The 23,182-nt window shown below is 41.3% G+C and overlaps 1 non-coding gene across 1 annotated transcript; it reads right to left on the bottom strand.

The window, feature by feature from the left end:
* Positions 1–19,163: 19,163 nt before the first annotated feature.
* On the bottom strand, positions 19,164–19,235 carry Trnaa-ugc (transfer RNA alanine (anticodon UGC)). Its single transcript has one exon. It is a non-coding gene; the product is annotated as a tRNA-Ala (tRNA).
* Positions 19,236–23,182: the final 3,947 nt, after the last annotated feature.

Genomic DNA, 23,182 nt, shown 5'->3' on the forward strand with positions numbered 1-23,182 from the left:
GGGGGGAGGGGGATTTTAGCTAGTCTCCAAATTCTAAGAGCATACTGAAAAATTTTATGTAACAAAGGCAATTGGATGCTCTAAAAAGCTCACAGAAACTAGAGTCAAACTTATAACACAGCCCCTTCTTTAATCTTTGAAGGATAAAATTGTCCTATTCAAGTCAAGTGATTATAGCCTACAAAGAAGAGGGGAGGCAAATAGAACCAAGTGCCTTGTCAAGACCTGAGAAACAGTGTCCCAAAAGAATGAACTTGACTTTAGGGAATACCTTTCTGAAAATGTACATCTGGGTGAAGAGTATTAACTAGAAGATCCGTTTTAGTTTGTGATTGCAATTTGGTAACATAAAACTAAATTTTAAAATCATCCGATGCATAGTCAAATAGATGTGTGCACACATGTGTATATGACAGTCTAGACTAAAGGAAAGCCACACTTCACTTTTAGGGAGCAAGACGGGAAGATCAGTCAAAAATTTTCACATTAGCAGTGAGGGCTTTTGTTAGACACCCCCAATGATGGAACCCTGTTTTAGGGCATTTTTTAAACTGCATATAAAATTGACCTCACAATCCATTAGGACGCAGCATGCATAGCATGATGATCACCAGCAGAATCCTGGGGAAAATAAAAATGGTATTCAGCGTACATTACAAGACACTTTTTTGTTCTATCAAAAATGATTTAGGAAATGTGGTTAGTTACACATGGCCTCTGATGTCAAATGTAAAAAATAAAATTATGTCCAACAGGTATTGGAATATTAAATAGATATGATTTCAAATTAAAACTCACCAAGTGAAAGATTTAAGTTCTCATAAAGAATAGTATGTCTGAGTCTGGAGAGATGGCTCAGCAACTAAGAACCCTAGCTGCTATGGAAGAGAACCAGGGTTCAGTTCAGTACCCATGTCAGATGGCTTATTACCACAGGTAAGTCTCAGTTGAAGAAAATCTGATGCCCTCTTCTGACCTCTGCAGGCAATGTGGTGATGGGAATATGGAACTTTGTCTGAAACAGCAAAAGATTGCCTGACCATTTCAGTGTCTTTCAGCTCCATCCAAAGGAAGTGAGGTCACATGTCTCTGTGGCCTTTGTCCTATCTTAGTATATCCTGACAGTGTGACCTGGATTCCAGGTGGAGACTCTGTTGATTGTCCTTGTCAACTCTGGCTCTACACTCACTTGGTAGAAGGGTCATGAGAGCCCTATCAGGCCAGGCCACCCGGAAGTCCTGTGGCAGGCCCTTATCACCAAAAGGGCAATGGTGTGTTGCCCCAGTGGCAGCTTTCTTGAGGCATGCATCCTATTAATAATCCCTTGCCCTTCTTATGGTTCCCATGGTGGTGAGACACTCTGCCTCTCTCTGTGTCTGGTTTTGTTCTCTCTCTTCTTTGATTTGACTTTGCCATATGAGAGAAAAAATGCAGAATTTGGTTTTGGGAAATCAATATAATGATTTCCAGTTCCATCAATCTTCCTGAAAATGCCAGTTTCTTTTTTCCTTATGTCTCCATAAAGCTGTACTGTGTATGTGTGCCCTATCTTCCTTAGCTGTTCATCAGCTATGGACTTGTACATTGGATGTACTTTGTATACATTATGAGTAGTGTAATATCACTGGGCCTGGCTCTATGTGTCATACTACGCAGAGTCCTTTGTGTCTGTGTTCAGAACATAGAGTTGGGCCATATTGCAGTTTTATTTTGCTTGTACTTTAACTTGCTTATTATTTATAGTGTGTGTGTCAGGCATGTGTATATGATAAGTGTATATGCAGGAACTCCTGCCATGTAGTACTTGGGAAGCCTTGAGCATAGCCTCTAGTCCTGCTCCTTGCCTTCCACTCTGTTTACAAAAGAATTTCTACATTGTTGAGTGCAGAATATACTGGGTTGGCTGCTCTACAACCCTCCAGGGAGTCTCCTGTCTCTCCCTCCCATCTTGCCACTGGGGTGCTGGAACCACAGACATGTACAACCACATCTGGCTTATGGGGAGGCTGGGTGTTTATACTTAGCTCTTCACTTGCGCATGGGGATCATATAACCCATTGAGCCATCTCCCCTATTTTTAATAGTTTTTGTTTTGTTTTGACCTTCTATATGGTCTTCCATAGAGGCTGTGCCAGGTTACATATCCCCTAAGAGTTTATCCGTACTGCATGCTAATCTTGAAGTTAAGTCAGATTTCAGTAAAAGGGTGAAAGGAATAGGGAAGGAGAAGTACGTTTCCTGAGATTCAACAATCTACACTGTCAATTTCACATCAGGATTCCATTTACAGAGAGCAAAAGCAAGGTGCTGGATTTTTAAATGTAGTGGAAAAGTTCTCTAATAAGAGGAAAGCTGTTATCCCAATATTCCCAAGCTTGACCCAAAGGTCTGTGGACCAAAAACCCCTCATGGAGCAATGTGACTTCTACGACAGAAATGACTGGACTGGCACAGGATAAGTCCACATTGCAGACAGTCTTCTTTTAATTTCACAGATTGTTCCTACCTGAAGCCATCTCCAATGGATCCTCAGCTAAATATCCAAGATATTGAACACACGGCTACAAGAAGTTCTGTAGGAGTAAGGCTTTGGGACCACATTTAATGCAGCAGTACTCTTCGTTGTACAGACATACAGTGCCACACACAATACTAGGAATAATGTGGGAACAGTGTGAATATGGTGTAGATGGAATTCAGAAACACAATGTGTGCTGAAAACTGCCAATTACATGATAGCAGCCAGTTAATCCTGTGAACCTATCCTGGTTAAAAAGTCTCTCATACAGGTTTGTTAAAATGAAGGTGTTGGAGCCTATCCCAGACATACCAAATGTCTTCATTTGTTGTTTTTGTAGTATATATTACAGATGCTTTAAGCAGTATGTCCTGGGGAGAAATCATGTGTTCCATCTCAAGATGTTTTCTGTACAGGGATTAGATTCATCAGTGTTTGTGAACCAGATGTAACATTTACTGTTATAAGTGAAGACATGACAAGTAGCTCTATGCATGTTTATTCTAAAATTCTAGGGCCTGACTTTGTTACCCTCATTGCCATAAAATCTAAGAAAAATCTCATCAGCTGTACTCTTTTGGTTACAGAGGCCTCTCTCTAATTTTGCTTTAGGAAATTCCCATTGCCAAATTAACCACAGCCATTTTAAACCTCTCTCCTCTACAAGCAGTTGTTGCTTTGCTCTCATCTTTGGCTGATGTTGGCACGATTGTCCAAGGGCCAGAATGTGTGTCTCTAAGGAAGGAACACTGAGGGTCCTATGGAGATGGATGACAGCAGAAAAGGAAAGAAGACTGAGAATCCTGTGGAAGTGGATGACGGCAGAATGGTGTGGAGGTGGGCTATGTCAAAAAAGAAAAAAAAAACCAGAGCCTTATATCCAGACAGTTTAAGATAGGCTAAGGCATTTAAGGGGTGAGTAGGCAGATGCAAGGGTTCCCTCTGCTCTTCTACGTGGGAAAACAGAAGGTCAGTTGTTTGGTTCCTCTTGGGCTAAGGCTGTTGTGCAGCAAAACAGGTTTCTAGCCTACAGCTTTGCCCCAAAGGAGTGAGGCAAAAGCACAGACGTCATCAGGACCTAGGAGGCAGTGATAACATCTTAGGAGCAGGAAGTGGCTGTGGTCTGCTCACAGCTGCACAGAATATTCCCATGCCGTCATAGTCTGGGAGAACCAAGAGGCATTCTCCCAACGTGTAGATGAGCAGAGCTTCATGCTGGTAGGGCCTGTATAGATGTGTACAAAGGTGTGTGTGTTTTGGAATGCAGCTCTTTTCCAAATGACTACATGTACCATGCATTTGTTTTTAAACTGTAAACAAGTTCAAAGTGAATAATGGTATATTTTTCATTATTTAAAGTGGTTCAATATGGTGTGCCTATTTTGAATTAACAGTCTTTTATAGAAACCTTGACTGATAATACTAAAAAGTGGCAGTTATTTTAAAAATTTGTTCATCCTAATGTCTTATTACTGTGATAAATTACCATAACTAAAGGGAAGTGAAGAGGAAATAATTTATTTCATCTTAAATATTCAAGCAAGAGTCCACCACTGAAGGAAGTCAGGGCAAGAACTCAAGCAGGCCAGGTTACTGGAGGCAGGAGCTAAAGCAGAATCAAGAGAAGAATGCAGCTTACTGACTTCCTCCTTCTGGCTTCTTCAGCTTTGCTTTCTTATAGCACTTAGCGCAGAGGCAGCACTGCTCACAGTGACTTCCCACATCACTCAGTATTTAAGGCCAATCAAATGGGAACATTTTCTCAATTGATGTTTCCTCTTCCAAAATGCCTACTTTGTGTCAAGTCGACATAAATGTATGCATTAGGGTTCTATCTCTATCTTTTCTCCTCCTCCCCCTTTCTGTCTCTCTCTGTGTATGTGTGCGAGTGTTCAATTGACTCGAAACTATTTATGTGGATTTTTCTAGGTCTTGGTTGCTGTTGTAGTGAGGACATGTTGATACCATTCGACTTGGTTTTCCCAAAGCCTGTCCAATACCAGCCTCAAGCCTCTACTCCAGGCTTCCTTAGCAGAACAGCTACACTATCTGTATATGGCAGTCATGTCTTAGTTATACTATCTCAAACTCATAACAGTTTAGGAAATTTGGGGAGGGAAGTTCATAGTGCATATGTGGTACATGTATAACCCAAGAGTATGGAGGTAACACATGCCTGTTGTGGATACCAATGAAGGACATTAGCTGTTGTATTCTGTTGATCTCTGCATTATGCCTTTAAGGTAAGGTCCAATCTCTGACCCCGAAGCTTGTCTCATCAGCTAATCTGGCTGCTCAGTCAGCTCCAGGGATTTACATGTGTTTGCCCCATGACAGGATCTTTGCTGGGATGATAGGAATGTGCAGCCATGCCTGACTTTTTTTTTTGTGGTTGCTAAGAATTCATAGTCAAGTTCTCGAGCTTGTAGGGCAAGCACTGTTACTCAGTGAGCCATCTCCCTAGTCCCTGTAAAGTGAAAATTTGAAAAGAATATCTTTTCCCATTGCTTTCCAACCCTCTGTTGAATTTACAAATTTGAATTGAGTATTTTCATGCATATATGATAACTTGTAAATGTTCTGTTAACCATTTGTCCTTATTTTTTATTAGTGTGTGATTGGCAAATTGTGTTTGGCAAATTGTCATATTTCAGAATATTGCTTATTTAATGAGGTATGAGCACCAGTTAGCAAATTAAAGTTGACACTGGAGAACCTAGTGTGGATAACTGGCATGGTAACTATCTTATGGGAGTCCAGTAAATATAATATAAGCTCATTGTTGACAGGCTGGTAACTATGAGATTGTTTAGAAGCCTTAGGAAGTGAGGACTGACATAAGTTACAGAAACCACTTGAGAATTCTGGTGGAAGAGGTTGCTTGGGACTTTACTTCCTAGTATGAGGATAAACAAACAAACTTTCAGGAACCTAGTGTGAAAAATCCACATCTAAAATGCACAGCAGGGGAAAGCCTGAAATGTTCTTCTCTGAGGTTAGAAAGAAGATATCTGCATTCAGGATTGTACTGGCAGTTACAGGCGCTTCGTTTGGGTAAGCAAAATCAAAAGCATTTGAATTGGAAATGAAGGAAAACTTTCCATAAACTGTGTGACATGACCTAAGGTAGTCTTTGAAAAACAAACCCTGAAGATTCTAACAATGCTGGCTGTGACTGTTACTCCATGCTAGAACATGTGCTGAGCATATGCAAGCTCCTGGACTCATTCCAATACACACAAAAGATGCTCAACATCACTAATCTGGTAGTAATGTAAATCAAAAATACAGCGATTACAAGATTTCCCACTCATTAGAATGACAATTATGAATAGAATATAAATATCTAATTGCAAGTTTTGGCACTGATGTGGAGAAAGTGGAATTTTTGTCCATTGATAGTAAGGATATAAAATGGTGTTACTGTTATGCAGAACAACAGAGCAATTCTTTTCTTAAACATTTAACAAGCAGGGGTTGGGGAGGTGGCTCAGAGGTTAACATCACTGGCTGCTCTTACAGAGAACTTGGGTTCAGTACCCAGCACTCACATGGTGGTTCACAATGTCTGTAACTCCAGTTCCTGGGGATCTGGCATCCCTCTGACCTTTATGGCAGGTACATGCACACAGCACAATAAACTCATGCAAATGCAGGTTCTCTCTCTCTCTCTCTCTCTCTCTCTCTCTCTCTCTCTCTCACACACACACACACACACACACACACACACACACACGCACACACACACACACAGAGAGAGAGAGAGAGAGAGAGAGAGAGAGAGAGAGAGAGAGAGGCCACATGCAAATTGTGTGTGAGCCACCCATTTAAAAACTCTTCTTTTTTTTTGGGGGGGGGGGAGGGACAGGGTTTCTCTGTGTAGCCCTGGCTGTCCTGGAACTCACTCTGTAGACCAGGCTGGTCTCAAACTCAGAAATCCACCTGCCTCTGACTCCCATGTGCTGGGATTAAAGGCGTGCACCACCACTGCCTAGCTTAGGCAAAACTCTTAAGAACTGACTAGAAAGCGAGAACTTGAATAGTTATAGACCAATGTTTACAGCAGCATTGTTAACCATAGCCCAGAATTGGAAATAACTCAAGTGCATATATCAGTACATATAAAGTGAATCAGTAAACAAAAAGCAGTAGATAGGTGAAAGGTGAAAATGTCTAGAAAATGGCTTGGGAATGGCTAGCTAGAGTCTAATGGAGTCAGCACAGAATTGGAGAATTATTAGGTCAATCCTCCCGATCTACATACATGCAAATTCTTAATAAAAGATTTGTAAACCACATTTTAAAAACACACATCAAATAGATCATTTACCAGAGCACTTTGCTTTTGTGGTTTTGTTCCAGGGATGCAGAGATGATGTAATAAATGTAAATCAATGTGATTCATCACAAAATGAAATCAAGGATCAAAATCACACCATCATTTTGATGCAGAAATGTTTTTTGACAAAATCCAACATCCCTTAGTGATGAAAGTCTGGAGAGACCAGTGACTTAATCTCAGCATAATAAGGGTTGTATATGGCAAGCCAATAGCCACTGTGCCATCGAATTTTCTGTCAACTTGACACAAGCTAAAATGATTTGGAAAGAGAGAACATCAAATGAGCAAATGCCCTCACCAGATTTGCCTGTAGCTAAGCTTTTAGGGGATTTTCTTAATTAGTGACTAATGGGGGAGGGCGCGACCTATTGTGGATGGTGCCATCCCTGGTCTGGTGGTCTGGTATTCTATAAGAAAGCAGGCTGAGCAAACCATGGGGATCAAGCCAGTAATCAGCATCCCTCTATGAACTCTGCATCAGCTCCTGCCTCCAGTTTCCTGCCCTGTTTGAGTTTCTACACCGACTTCCCTCAGTGGCAGACTGTGGTGTGGAACTGTAAGCTAAAATAAACCCTTTCCTCCCCAACTTGTTTTGATCATGGCATTTTATCACAGTAATAGAAATCCTAAGACAGCCACAATCATGTTAAGTAGAGAAAAAGCTCAAAGCATTCCCACTGAGATCAGATAAAAGACAAGGCTGTCCACTTTCACTACTCTTATTTAATATACTACTTGAAGTCATAGCTAAATCAATAAGAGAGGAGAAGGTAAGAAAAGGGATACAGATAGGAAAGAAAGTCTTGTATCCCTATTTACAGATGACAATTTTATTAGAGTTTAAAAGGAAAAACTCCATTTGTTCTTGCAGAAGACAGAAGACTAGCGTGTGGTTCCCAGCATCAACTAGGGGATATGAAGCCATTTCTGACCTCATTGGGTCCTAGTCATGCATGTAGTACACAGACACATATGCAGACAAAACATGTGAATGTATAAAATAAAATAAATTTAAGAAGGGGAAAAAGAGAAAGAAAAAAGAAAAGCCCCAGGGCTGTAAATCTTTACAGCTTCCTGGAGGAAAATGATAGAGTACGAATAGAGGAAAAGCCTGAATTTGAATTAAGCCAGCATGGATGTCAGCCACATGGCTCACAGGCAGCCACATGGTAGACAAAGAGTGAAGTCCACAGTGTTAGGGAAGCAAAGAGAGTTAGTGAAACCACAATCAGAAAAGAGAGGAGTGTGGGCAGCTTTCAGAGGCTGCATGTTTGCATTTTTGTGAAAGACTGATCAAGGAGCAGGGATAATGGGCAGGGAAAGCAAATGACCTTATAAAAAATAATTATTGCCCCCTTTGCTTTTTTACTATGGCTTAATGGGAAACATCCTCCTTCCTTTGGCCTCTTGGCTGACCCATCTGGATTGACTCCAATGGAGAGCAAGAGGTTGGCTTGTCTACTCCCAGAGGCAGATTTCATTCTTTTGGCAAGGAGGGAGCAGCCTTCCATTAATGAGGCGTCAAGGCTACTGTGACAGAAGCACACCAAAGGCTTAGGTGTAGGCAGAGAATGGATACCCACTGGAACACAAATAGAAGTTCCTTGTTTATAGCTTGTTAAAGCAAGGAATTCAGATAGCATCATTTGTGTTTGCCGATTTCAAGCGAGACAGGATTCAGATGGAGATTTTTTTTTTAAAGCACCCAAGACTTCAGGCATGACATAATGGGAATTTCTTGAGATGATGGAGCTGTAGACAGGGCATAGTATATAATAGAATAGGGGGTTTATTCACCTTTATTTAAAGTCAAGTTCATTAAGAGAAAGTAGGGTTGCCCCCAACCCTGGTACTCCTGCCTGCCTGCTTCACCTCGTGGCAGAATCCCAATAGTCCTTTTTGATCCTTCTCTGTACCACTTTAAAATCCTAGTCCTGGACTCCGGAAAATAGGACATGGAAAAATCAACTGGGCCATTCTTGCCCCAGAAAGATGTTACTTATTAGATGGGGTCCAGAATTATGGCCAGAACTGGAAAACTCACAGATCCCAAAACATCATCTTGGTTTAAAGGTGAAGGCTTGAAAATAAATGATGGCTGGAGAGCAGGGAGGGGAGGAGGACTATAATCTGGGATTCAGGGCAGGTTCCAAGTTACAGCTTTGCACCGAGCACATAGACCCTGCCCATGCCTGGTCTGCAGATCTAAGCCTGTTGTTCCCTGATCCCTAGGACACTTGAACAGGGGAGGGGGTGTGATGTTTTGTATATGGTTGGTCCAGGTAGTGGCACTATTAGGCGGCGTTGCCCAGTTGGAGTAGGTGTGGCCTTGTTGAAGTAGGTGTGTCACTGTGACCCTCATCCTAGCTGGCTGGAAGTCCCTTTAGATGAAGATGTAGAACTCTCAGTTCCTCCTATACGATGTCTGCCTGGACGCTGCGCTGCTCCCACTTTGATTATAATGGGCTGAACCTCTGAATCTGTAAGCCAGCCCCAATTAAATGTTGTCCTTATAAGAGTTGCCTGGGTCATAGTGTCTGTTCACAGCAGTAAAACCTTAACTAAGACAGGGGACAACCAGCTTTATATTACTGCAGGTCAGTGCACAGCAGCAGCAATGATAGGAAAGTATGTTTAAAGGGCAATTTTTCTTTTCCTCTTAATGTATATATCAGTTCTGTGTGATGGATGAAGCAAGAAATGTAAGTGATATGATATGGTCCTCTATAGATATAGAGTAAATGTATTGGAGACTCTGTTATTACAAAGGGGGGGTTGTGATGGAATGATGTAAAAAATGACACCAGAAAGGGCTGGCAATGCAGCACACATGTACCACATGTGAGAACCACTAATCTAACACCTGTGAGTTCTGGGAATCCTGATGTAATAGAATTGCTCCCGAGTGCCTTGTCCCCTCCATCTGTTTGAGAAGGCAGGGTGATTTGCACACCGAACCTCAAAAGTTTGCTGATGAACATAAGGATGGATATGGCTAACCTATTGAGTAGATAAGGATGGTGGAAGGGAACTAACTTACCCAGTGTGTCCCCACATTCTTTTCATCACTTTTGGCTGAGAGACTACACAGCAAGCTGCATTCTTCTCAATGAGCTCCTCCTTCTGAGATGCAGAGATCAAACCCTTCTCTGTCACCCTGGATGGTAGTACACAGGGAAATAAACACATGAAATAGAGGAAACCAGGATGAGAAAGCATCTAAAACCCAGAGGAGGGAATGATGGTGTCTTGTCGCAGCAGACTACTTCAGTGGAAGGTATACATGATACCTTTCTCTTCCTAGCTCATCACACAACCCTGCAGACACACACAGCAATGGCAGGGAATGAAACACACAGTGGAAATGTGACCTGGTCCATTGACCATAAACTGTCCAGGTACCCTCTCTGTCTGTGTCCTATACACAGGCTCAGAATGCAACATTTAGACTCAGGAAATTCTCCAGAGGTTTCTAATGAAGATGGAATGAATTCCATTGGTCAGTACTTGGACAAAGTCAGCATCAAACCATAGCATGACAATATGAGGGGATAACTATGTGGGAAAATGGGTGTTATGAGTCATATTGATATAAATCATTATGGAAAATAAACAAGCAATGTACTAAGCATTAGACTATCATTTAAGAGGCAGTAATAGAAGTATAACACAAAAGGTTATCATCATAGTAATAAGTGATTTAACTAACTTTCATAATTGTATTACTAGTCTCTTCCAAAGACCACAAGAGTCATTTAGGAATCAAGGTAATGACATTGTCTTGCACACACCCAACTGGCCAGGAAGAACGACGCTGCAACAGGATCCTTCCGCACACGTTTATTGGGAGAGCTTGATTGCAGAGGCGAAGTGACCCCAAGCCCAGAACTGGTGCTGCTTATATAGGCCTAGGAGAGGCGTTCTCTCTCATCTGATTGGTTAACTTGTCTCTCATCTGATTGGTTAACTTTGGTTAATTCTCAAAACCTCATCTTGGCAAAAGAACCTTTACTGCCTATGTATGTGTGGTGGCCAGCAGTAGCCAACGCCACCCTGCAACTGCCACTCTGCAACTGCCACTCTGCAACGGCTTCCCACAACATTGGCTAAGTAATGCTGAGGGAAGAGAGCACTATGCCACATGTGGTCCTCATATAAGCTTGCATCTGACTGTGAATGCCATCAACTCATTGTTTAATCCTTAATGTCCCACATAGAGAATATTCCTGGAAACCTCAGAGATATCTGCACACACACACACACACACACACACACACACACACACACAGAGTATGTACACCATGACACACTTACAAATGCTGATGAAATACACAGCTCTCACTTCAAACGGAATAAGCTTACTCTGGAGTCCAATATGAGGGAGAACACATGAGGGAGACAGATGTAGGTTACTACAAACTCCATGCTACAATATGGAAGCTGTTTCATGAAATGTTCATAGTTACAGAGCAAATAAGCTACAAATCCAACACTTCTTAAATACATTGATGCAAGTATTAAGTAGGCCAGACCTACGCTGTTGGCATTAGCTGCTATCTGATGACACTTTTAGTCTTTTGTTTGGTAGAAAACTTTGATTTTGTTAAGATAATATAATGTGAAGTGGTTTTTTTTTTTTTAATGTGTTTGCATGCCAGGTAAAACTTTATCTATCAGTGGCAAGATGCTAGGGGATTCCACCACAGAGGGGCCAGGGAATGGACACTTCTGGGCTAGAGAGGGCACAAATAAATTTTAATTAGTCTCTGGGCCTGCATTCCATTTTATAAGAGATTTATTAGCTACATTAACAAGGTAAGTGTGCAGACAGAACCATGGTGGGGGTTCTGAGGTGACATAGGGGTCACGTGGTTGTGTGGGTACCACAAAAGAATGCAACTTAAAATTTCAAATTAATCCAAAGCACACAGGTATCCCATAATTGTAATCGCATCACTAGGAAGCTGAGGTAGGAGGATCGTTCAGAGTTCTAAGCCAGGTTGGGACACAGTAAGATGCTGTCTCAAAGCAATACAAAACCGCGAATTAAAAAAAAAAGAGAAGAGGGCCACAGGCCGCATCTGGCCGGATCAGCGCCAGGGTAGCGGGAGCGCAGGGTTGCCTGACACCCGCCAGCTACCCACGACCCCCGCCGCAGGATTTTGGGACTGCTGGTGAGTGGAACACAGCTTCTGCTCCAGTCCAATCACGCGGGACCTGACACTGCTCTGGTTGGGGAGAGAGAAATCCGGCCTACATAGGGCCACAACCCTCTTCCGGTCAGAAAAGCACCTGGGCAGCTGGGGCGCAGGGTCGGCTGACACTCGCCAGCTACCCACAACACCCGCCACAGGATCTTAAGACTTCTGGTGAGTGGAGCACAGCTTCTGCTCCAATCCAATTGCGCGGGACCTGAGACTGCATTAGTTAGGGAAGCAGAAACCAGCCTGAGTAGGGCCACAGGCCTCATCCGGCCGGATCAGCGCCGGGGTAGCGGGAGAGCAGGGTTGCCTGACACCCGCCAGCTACCCACGACCCCCGCCGCAGGATTTTGGGACTGCTGGTGAGTGGAACACAGCTTCTCCTCCAATCTTTAAACAGTGACAACGATAACAACTAACCCCAGAGATTACCAGATGGCGAAAGGTAAACGTAATAATCTTACTAACAGAAACCAAGACCACTCACCATCATCAGAACCCAGCACCCCCACTTTGCCCAGTCCAGGGCACCCCAACACACCGGAAAAGCTAGACACGGATTTAAAAGCATATCTCCTGATGATGATACAGGACTTCAAGAAGGACTTTAATAACACACTTAAAGAAATGCAGGAGAACACTGCTAAACAGGCAGAAGACAATAAAGAGGAAGCACAAAAATCCCTTAAAGAATTGCAGGAGAACACTGCTAAAGAGTTACAAATCCTTAAAGAAAAACAGGATAACATAATCAAACAGGTAGAAGTCCTTACAGAAAAACAGGAAAACACATCCAAACAGATGATGGAAATGAACAAAACCATACTAGACCTAAAAAGGGAAGTAGACACAATAAAGAAAACCCAAAATGAGGAAACACTGGAGATAGAAACCCTAGGAAAGAAATCTGGAACCATAGATACCAGCATCAGCAACAGAATACAAGAGATGGAAGAGAGAATCTCAGGTGCAGAAGATTCCATAGAGAACATCGGCACAACAATCAAGGAAAATGGAAAATGCAAAAAGATCCTAACTCAAAACATCCAAGAAATACAGGACACAATGAGAAGACCAAACCTACGGATAATAGGAGTGGATGAGAATGAAGATTTTCAACTCAAAGGACCAGCAAACATCTTCAACAAAATTATAGAAGAAAACTTCCCAAATCTAAAGAAAGAGATGCCCATGAACATACAAGAAGCCTACAGAACTCCAAATAGACTGGACCAGAAAAGAAATACCTCCCGACACATTATAATCAGAACAACAAATGCTCTAAATAAAGATAGAATACTAAAAGCAGTAAGAGAAAAAGGCCAAGTAACATATAAAGGCAAGCCTATCAGAATTACACCAGATTTTTGACCAGAGACTATGAAAGCCAGAAGATCCTGGACGGATGTTATACAGACACTAAAAGAACACAAATTCCAGCCCAGGCTACTATACCCAGCCAAACTCTCAATTAACATAGATGGAGAAAGCAAAGTATTCCACGACAAAACCAAATTCACACATTATCTCTCCACGAATCCAGCCCTTCAAAGGATAATAACAGAAAAAAACCAATACAAGGACAGGAACCACGCCCTAGAAACAACAAGAAGGTAATCCCTCAACAAATCTAAAAGAAGACAGCCACAAGAACAAAATGCCAACTTTAACAACAAAAATAACAGGAAACAACAATTACTTTTCCTTAATATCTCTTAATATCAATGGACTCAACTCCCCGATAAAAAGACATAGACTAACAAACTGGCTACACAAACAAGACCCAACATTTTGCTGCTTACAGGAAACTCATCTCAGAGAAAAAGATAGACACTACCTCAGAATGAAAGGCTGGAAAACAATTTTCCAAGCAAATGGTATGAAGAAACAAGCTGGAGTAGCCATTCTAATATCTGATAAGATTGACTTCCAACCCAAAGTCATTAAAAAAGACAGGGAGGGACACTTCATACTCATCAAAGGTAAAATCCTCCAAGAGGAACTATCAATCCTGAATATCTATGCTCCAAATACAAAGGCAGCCACATTCATTAAAGAAACTTTAATAAATCTCAAAGCACACATTGCACCTCATACAATAATAGTGGGAGACTTCAACACACCACTTTCACCAATGGACAGATCATGGAAACAGAAACTAAACAGGGACACAGTGAAACTAAGAGAAATTATGAATCAAATGGATCTAGCAGATATCTACAGAACATTCTATCCTAAAACAAAAGGATATACCTTCTTCTCAGCACCTCATGGTACCTTCTCCAAAATTGACCACATAATTGGTCACAAAGCAGGCCTCAACAGATACAAAAATATTGAAATTGTCCCATGCATCCTATCAGATCACCATGGACTAAGGCTGATCTTCAATAACAAAATAAATAATAGAAAGCCAACCTTCACGTGGAAACTGAACAACACTCTTCTCAATGATACCTTGGTCAAGGAAGGAATAAAGAAAGAAATTAAGGACTTTTTAGAGTTCAATGAAAATGAAGCCACAACATACCCAAACTTATGGGACACAATGAAAGCATTTCTAAGAGGAAAACTCATAGCTCTGAGAGCCTCCAAAAGGAAACTAGAGAGAGCACACATTAGCAGCTTGACAACACACCTAAAAGCACTAGAACAAAAGGAAGCAAATTCACCCAAGAGGAGTAGACGGCAGGAAATAATCAAACTCAGGGGTGAAATCAACCAAGTGGAAACAAGAAAAACTATTCAAAGAATCAACCAATCAAGGAGCTGGTTCTTTGAGAAAATCAACAAGATAGATAAACCCTTAGCCAGACTCACTAGAGGGCACAGGGAAAGCATCCTAATTAACAAAATCAGAAATGAAAAAGGAGACATAACAACAGATCCTGAAGACATCCAAAACACCATCAGATCCTTCTACCAAAGGCTATACTCAACAAAACTGGAGAACCTGGATGAAATGGAGAAGTTCCTAGACAGATACCAGGTACCAAAGTTGAATCAAGATCAGGTTAATGATCTAAACAGCCCTATATCCCCCAAAGAAATAGAAGCAGTCATTAATAGTCTCCCAACTAAAAAAAGCCCAGGACCAGATGGGTTTAGTGCAGAGTTCTATCAGACCTTCAAAGAAGATCTAATCCCAGTTCTTCACAAACTATTCCACAAAATAGAAACAGAAGGTACTCTACCCAACTCATTCTATGAAGCCACAATTACTCTGATACCTAAACCACAAAAAGACCCAACAAAGATAGAAAACTTCAGACCAATATCCCTTATGAATATTGATGCAAAAATCCTCAATAAAGTTCTTGCTAACCGAATCCAAGAACACACCAAAACAATCATCCATCCTGACCAAGTAGGCTTCATCCCAGGGATGCAGGGATGGTTCAATATACGGAAATCCATCAACGTAATCCAGTATATAAACAAACTCAAAGACAAAAACCACATGGTCATCTCGTTAGATGCGGAAAAAGCATTTGACAAGATCCAACATCCATTCATGATAAAAGTCTTGGAAAGATCAGGAATTCAAGGCCCATACCTAAACATGATAAAAGCAATCTACAGCAAACCAGTAGCCAACATCAAAGTAAATGGTCAGAAGCTTGAAGCAATCCCTCTAAAATCAGGGACTAGACAAGGCTGTCCACTTTCTCCATACCTATTCAACATTGTACTTGAAGTCCTAGCCAGAGCAATTCGACAACAAAAGGAGATCAAAGGGATACAAATTGGAAAATATGAAGTCAAAATATCACTTTTTGCAGATGATATGATAGTATATATAAGTGACCCTAAAAATTCCACCAGAGAACTCCTAAGCCTGATAAACAGCTTCGGTGAAGTAGCTGGATATAAAATTAACTCAAACAAATCAATTGCCTTTCTCTACACAAAGAATAAACAGGCTGAGAAAGAAATTAGGGAAACAACACCCTTCTCAATAGTCACAAATAATATAAAATATCTTGGCGTGACTCTAACTAAGGAAGTGAAAGATCTGTATAATAAAAACTTCAAGTCTCTGAAGAAAGAAATTATAGAAGATCTCAGAAGATGGAAAGATCTCCCATGCTCATGGATTGGCAGGATCAACATTGTAAAAATGGCTATCTTGCCAAAAGCAATCTACAGATTCAATGCAATCCCCATCAAAATTCCAAATCAATTCTTCAACGAATTAGAAAGTGCAATCTGCAAATTCATCTGGAATAACAAAAAACCTAGGATAGCAAAAACTCTTCTCAAGGATAAAAGAACCTCTGGCGGAATCACCATGCCAGACCTAAAGCTTTACTACAAAGCAATTGTGATAAAAACTGCATGGTACTGGTATAGTGACAGACAAATAGACCAATGGAATAGAATTGAAGACCCAGAAATGAACCCACACACCTATGGTCACTTGATCTTCCACAAGGGAGCTAAAAACATCCAGTGGAAGAAAGACAGCATTTTTCAACAAATGGTGCTGGCACAACTGGTTGTTATCATGTAGAAGAATGCGAATCGATCCATTCCTATCTCCTTGTACTAAGGTCAAGTCTAAGTGGATCAAGGAACTTCACATAAAACCAGAGACACTGAAACTTATAGAGGAGAAAGTGGGGAAAAGCCTTGAAGATATGGGCACAGGGGAAAAATTCCTGAATAGAAAAGTAATGGCTTGTGCTGTAAGATCGAGAATTGACAAGTGGGACCTCATGAAACTGCAAAGCTTCTGCAAGGCTAAAGACACCATCAATAAGACAAAAAAACCACCAACAGATTGGGAAAGGATCTTCACCTATCCTAAATCAGATAAGGGACTAATATCCAATATATATAAAGAACTCAGGAAGGTGGACTCCAGAAAGTCAAATAACCCCATTAAAAAATGGGGCTCAGAACTGAACAAAGAATTCTCACCTGAGGAATACCGAATGGCAGAGAAACACCTGAAAAAATGTTCAACATCCTTAATCATCAGGGAAATGCAAATCAAAACAACCCTGAGATTCCACCTCACACCAGTCAGAATGGCTAAGATCAAAAATTCAGGTGACAGCAGATGCTGGCGAGGATGTGGAGAAAGAGGAACACTCCTCCATTGTTGGTGGGATTGCAAGCTTGTACAACCACTCTGGAAATCAGTCTGGCGGTTCCTCAGAAAATTGGACATAGTACTACCGGAGGATCCAGCAATACCTCTCCTGGGCATATATCCAGAAGATGTCCCAACCGGCAAGAAGGACACATGCTCCACTATGTTCATAGCAGCCCTATTTATAATAGCCAGAAGCTGGAAAGAACCCAGATGTCCCTCAACAGAGGAATGGATACAGAAATTATGGTACATTTACACAATGGAGTACTACTCAGCTATTAAAAAGAATGAATTTATGAAATTCCTAGCCAAATGGATGGACCTGGAGGGCATCATCTTGAGTGAAGTAACACAATCACAAAAGAACTCACACAATATGTATTCACTGATAAGTGGATATTAGCCCAAAACTTAGGATACCCAAGATATAAGATACAATTTGATAAACGCATGAAACTCAAGAAGAATGAAGACCAAAGTGTGGACACTGTGCACCTTCTTAGAATTGGGAACAAAACACCCAGGGAAGGAGTTACAGAGACAAAGTTCGTAGCTGTGATGAAAGGATGGACCATTTAGAGACTGCCGTATCCAGGGATCCATCCCATAATCAGCTTCTAAACGCTGACACCATTGCATACACTAGCAAGATTTTGCTGAAAGGACCCAAATATAGCTGTCTCCTGTGAGATGATGCCGGGGCCTAGCAAACACAGGAGTGGATGTTCACAGTCAGCTATTGGATGTATCACAGGGCTCCCAATGGAGAAGCTAGAGAAAGTACCCAAGGAGCTAAAGGGATCTGCAACCCTATTGTTGGAACAACATGATGTACTAACCAGAACCCCGGAGCTCTTGTCTCTAGCTGCATATGTATCGAAAGATGGCCTAGTCGGCCATCAATGGAAAGAGAGGCCCATTGGACTTGCAAACTTTATATGCCCCAATATAGGGGAATGCCAGGGCCAAAAGAATGGGAATGGGTGGGTAGGGAAGTGGGGGGCGCTATGGGGGACTTTTGGGATAGCATTGGAAATGTAATTGAGGAAAATATGTAATAAAAATATTAAAAATAAAAAAAAAACGAAAAGAAAAAAGAAGAAAGAAAGAAAGAAAGAAAGAAAGAAAGAGAAAGAAAGAAAGAGAAAGAAAGAAAGAATAAACTCCTCTAACCAACTGCATATGTAAATAATCATCTTAGACATTTATACTGGACAATTATTGACTACTGTTTAGGCTTTACCACTTAATGTCTCACTACTCATACCTGTTTCACAGATGGAATACTGGGATCAGAGAGTGCACACTATATTCTGCCCTATTTCCCCATCCTCTTGTCCCCACATGCAATGGCTCCTGTGCACCCCAGTAAAGAGCAGCTCCCTCTGAGGAGGAAGAATTGTCTCAAGTCCCTCTCCTGCTGCTAGCAACACAACTGGCCACAAATCCCGAAGTGGGAGTAAGCCTATTTGGGTCTGGGATTCCTGAATCTGTCGAGTGCTCACCTTCTGAGAACCCATAAGCTTGGCTTCAGAGAATGCTCCTTTCACAACATCGCCTGGGTCGCCATTGAAATGGGTGTCCACAAAGACCCCAGGTTTCTATGACAACCACAATGCTCCTGCTCTCTGTAACTAGAAATGGCTCCGCCCCGCCCTCCCTTCCTTTCTTTCAAAGCAGAACTCTTTCACCCTTGTTATCTATCTTTCGACAAAGCACACCCTCTTAGGGAAACTGCCACCAGCACAAAAGCAGAGCTTTTGCTTCAGCTGTGAACAAAACATATTCCCGGAGGCATGACGACGCTGTACTCACCAGACCATGGAGGTCTCCATGGAAATGTCACGGTTACAGATGAGCATTGTCATCATGGCGATTGATGAGAGGTTTCGCACAATAATTATCTTTGCATATACGCCCTCATAACAGAAAGTTAAGGTCTAGGATACCTTGTGTGGAAACAACCTAAAAAGGAAACCCCCAAAGTTGAAAAGGATTTCTTGGAGATGCCGGGAATCGAACCCGGTGCCTCATACATGCAAAGCATGTGCTCTACCATTGAGCTACATCCCCAAGCCTGCCAGAAGACTGATTAGAGCATATATGAAGTTACAGGGACTGAAGCAACAGGTCTTGCAAGGATTTGGCTCAGGTCTTTGTCAATAGTGTTTTAGGGGATTTTTATGTTATTTCTCCTGTGACAAAAAGTCTATTTCAATAAAAATAAAATAATAATATTAATAGCAATAAATCTTATGTTCTTTAAAACAACACTGAATTATTTAGGCTTCTCAATTTTAACTCGGTTTTACGTTGGATTATTAGTTCAATTGGCAGTATAATGTCAAATTAATAATAATGTTACTGAATTAGCATTATGCTATTATATCTCAAAGCATCAAAGTTTCCTGCAACGTCATGAACACACCTCTATTCTCTTTTAAAACATGCCTTAGCTTTCAGGGCTTCAAAAACTGTTTTCAAAATTTTGGGAGGCTGGTCTTCTTTTTCCACAACTTTTCCACATAGTACTTATCACTCCATATAATCCAGTGAGTAAATTAAAATAACTATTTGTTCACAAAACCCTACAGAACTGTCAGTTTCTGGATGTTTACCTGTCTCAAGAACTGGGTTGTAAGCTTCTGAAAATGATTTATTACAATGTGTCCCCTTTTTCATATGCCATCAAATATGAGTCTCAGCATACAAAATCATTAAATGAATATTTTATGTGTATTAAGATAAGTGAAAATAATAAATATAACCTGAGAAGATAGCAGATTATATAAGACTATTTTAAATTTTTTATTAGATATTTTCTTCATTTACATTTCAAATGCTATCCCAAAAGTCCCCTATAACCTCCCTCCCACTCTGCTCCCCTACCCACCGACTCCCACTTCTTGGCCCTGGTGTTCCCCTGTACTGGGGCATATAAAGTTTGTAAGACCAAGAGGCCTCTCTTCCCAGTGATGGCCGACTAGGCCATCTTCTGCTACATATGCAGTTAGAGACATGAGCTCTCAGGGTACTGATTAGTTCATATTGTTGTTCCACCTATAGGATTACAGATCCCTTTAGCTCCTTGGGTGTCGCGTCCGCTCTCGACCAGCAAGAACGACACGACCACGAGTCCTTCTAACAGCAGTTTATTCAGTCCTGTTTCTTCTTGTTTATATCTCCCCTCGAGCCCTGGGCCTTTCTTAAATACTCTCAGTTCTCATCCACGCACAGCAGGCCACGCCACCTCACCAGGCACGCAGCTTCAGCTAATCAGGGCAGCAGGGGCATATCTCCACCAAAATGGATTTACCAGTATCCTGGTACACCTGCGCAGCTCTCAAGATGTTTGTGGTTTATATGAGGAAGTCAGGTGCAAGTCATACGACTTAGCTGCAGTCCCTGTCACCTTCTTGGGACTGCTGCCACACCTGCTCTCCACACTTGGGTACTTTCTCTAGCTCCTCCATTGGGGCCCTGTGTTCCATCCAATAGATGACTGTGAGCATCCACTTCTGTGTTTGCTAGGCCCCAGCCTATTCTCACAAGAGACAGCTATATCAGGGTCTCCTTTCAGCAAAATCTTGCTGGCATATGCAATAGTGTCTGAGTTTGGTGGCTGATTATGGGATGGACCCCTGGTTGGGGCAGTCTCTGGATGGTCCATCCTTTCTTCTTAGCTCCAAACTTTGTCTCTGTAACTCCTTTCATGGGTATTTTGTTCCCTATTCTAGGGAGGAATGAAGTATCCACACGTTGGTCTTCCTTCTTGATTTTCTTGTGTTTTACCAATTTTATCTTGGGTGTTCTATGTTTCTGGGCTAATATCCACTTATCAGTGAGTGCATATCTAATGACTTCTTTTGTGATTGTGTTACCTCACTAAGGATGATGTCCTCCAGATACATCCATTTGCCCAAGAATTTCATAAATTCATTGTTTTTAATAGCTGAGTAGTACTCAATTGTGTAAATGTACCACATTTTCTGTATCCATTTCTCTGTTGAGGGACATCTGGGTTCTTTCCAGCTTCTGGCTATTATAAATAAGGCTGCTATGAACATAGTGGAGCATGTGTCCTTCTTACCAGTTGGAACATCTTCTGGATATATGCCCAGGAGAGGTATTGCGGGATCTTCCCGTAGTACTATGTCCAATTTTCTGAGGAAACGCCAGACTGATTTCCAGAGTGGTTGTACAAGCTTGCAATCCCACCAACAATGGAGGAGTGTTCCTCTTTTTCCACATCCTCGCCAGCATCTGCTGTCACCTGAATTTTTGTTCTTAGCCAATCTGACTGTTGTGAGATGGAATCTCAGGGTTGTTTTGATTTGCATTTCCCTGATGATTAAGGATGCTGAACATTTTTTCAGGTGCTTCTCAGCCCTTCGGTATTCCCCAGTTGAGAATTTTTTGTTTAGCTCTGTACTCCATTTTTTAATGGGGTTATTTGAATTTCTGGAGTTCAGCTTCTTGAGCTATTTGTATATACTGGACATTAGTTCCCTATCAGATTTAGGATTGATAAAAATTCTTTCCCAATCTGTTGGTGCCATTTTTGTCTTATTGACAGTATCTTTTGCCCTACAGAAGCTTTGCAATTTTATGAGGTCCCATTTGTCGATTCTTGATCTTACAGGCCATTGCTGTTCTGTTCGGGAATTTTTCCCCTGTGCCCATATTTTTAAGACTTTTCCCTACTTTATCCTCTATAAATTTCAGTGTCTCTGGTTTTATGTGGAGGTCTTTGATCCACTTAGACTTGGGCATTGTACAAGGAGATAAGAATGGATCAATTCAAATTCTTCAACATGACAACTGCCAGTTGTGCCAGCACCATTTGTTGAAAATGCTGTCTTTTTTCCACTGGATGGTTTTAGCTCCCTTGTCAAAGATCAAGGAAGCATAGGTGTGTGGGTTCATTTCTGGGTCTTCAATCTATTCCATTGATCTACCTTTCTGTTGCTGTACCAGTACCATGCAATTTTATCCCAATTGCTCTGTAGTACAGCTTGAGGTCAGGCATGGTGATTCCAACAGAGGTTCTTTTATTGTTGAGAAGAGTATTTTCTATCCTAGGTTTTTTGTTATTCCAGATGAATTTGCAGATTGCACTTTATAACCCAGTGAAAAATTGAGTTGGAATTTTGATGGTTATTGCATTTAATCTGTAGATTGCTTTCAGCAGGATACCCATTTTTACTATGTTAATCCTGCCAATCCATGAGCATGGGAGATCTTTCCATCTTCCAAGATCTTCTTCAATTTATAAGACTATTTCTAAGATTAAGGACATTTCTCTCCTTCAGCCATTATAGATATGCTACAGAGAATGTAACAAAAATAAGATATTTATGACTTGGAATAAAAGTACTGACAGAGAAGTAGAGGTAAAAGGGAGAGGGAAAGCAACTAAAATAATGAAGACAGAAGCAAAAGGAGAGGGAAGGAGAGAGGGGACCAAAGGTCAAGTATGGGGAAGGGTTAAGGAGTAGCAGGCCACTCATAGCCAATGGGAACCAAGTGCTTAGGCAGTGGTGGATAATTGCTGATACTCAAACGACATAGTGCTAAGAAAATATGTGTCAGTATATCTCTGTGAGTCACGATTCTTTTGCCTTATATTTCACTATGTTGGATTTCCTTAAATTTTCCCCTTTTATTCGAAATAAATTCACTTTTCCTCCCCTGAAATATCCTAATTTAGGCTTCCACTCCTTGTACTCCTCCCAGATCTACTCCATAGTCCCTCTCATTTGGATCCACTGCCTTCCTGTCTCTCATTACAAAAGCACAGGCTTCTAAGATATCCATCAAAACATACCAAAAGTAACTTAGAATAAGATAAAACACAAATATCACATAGAAAATGGACAAGACAACAGAAGAGAAGACCCCAAGTGTAGGCACAAGAATCAGAGACCCACCTATCCACACACTCAGAGGTCCCATAACAAGACAAACTTGAAAGCTATAATATATATACAGACTTCCTGGTGCAGATTTTGTGCCTTTAT

Source organism: Mus caroli, unplaced genomic scaffold (genome assembly GCF_978045245.1).
Source record: "Mus caroli unplaced genomic scaffold, Mus_caroli_1 scaffold_5, whole genome shotgun sequence".
In the NCBI taxonomy this organism is placed as follows: domain Eukaryota; kingdom Metazoa; phylum Chordata; class Mammalia; order Rodentia; family Muridae; genus Mus; species Mus caroli.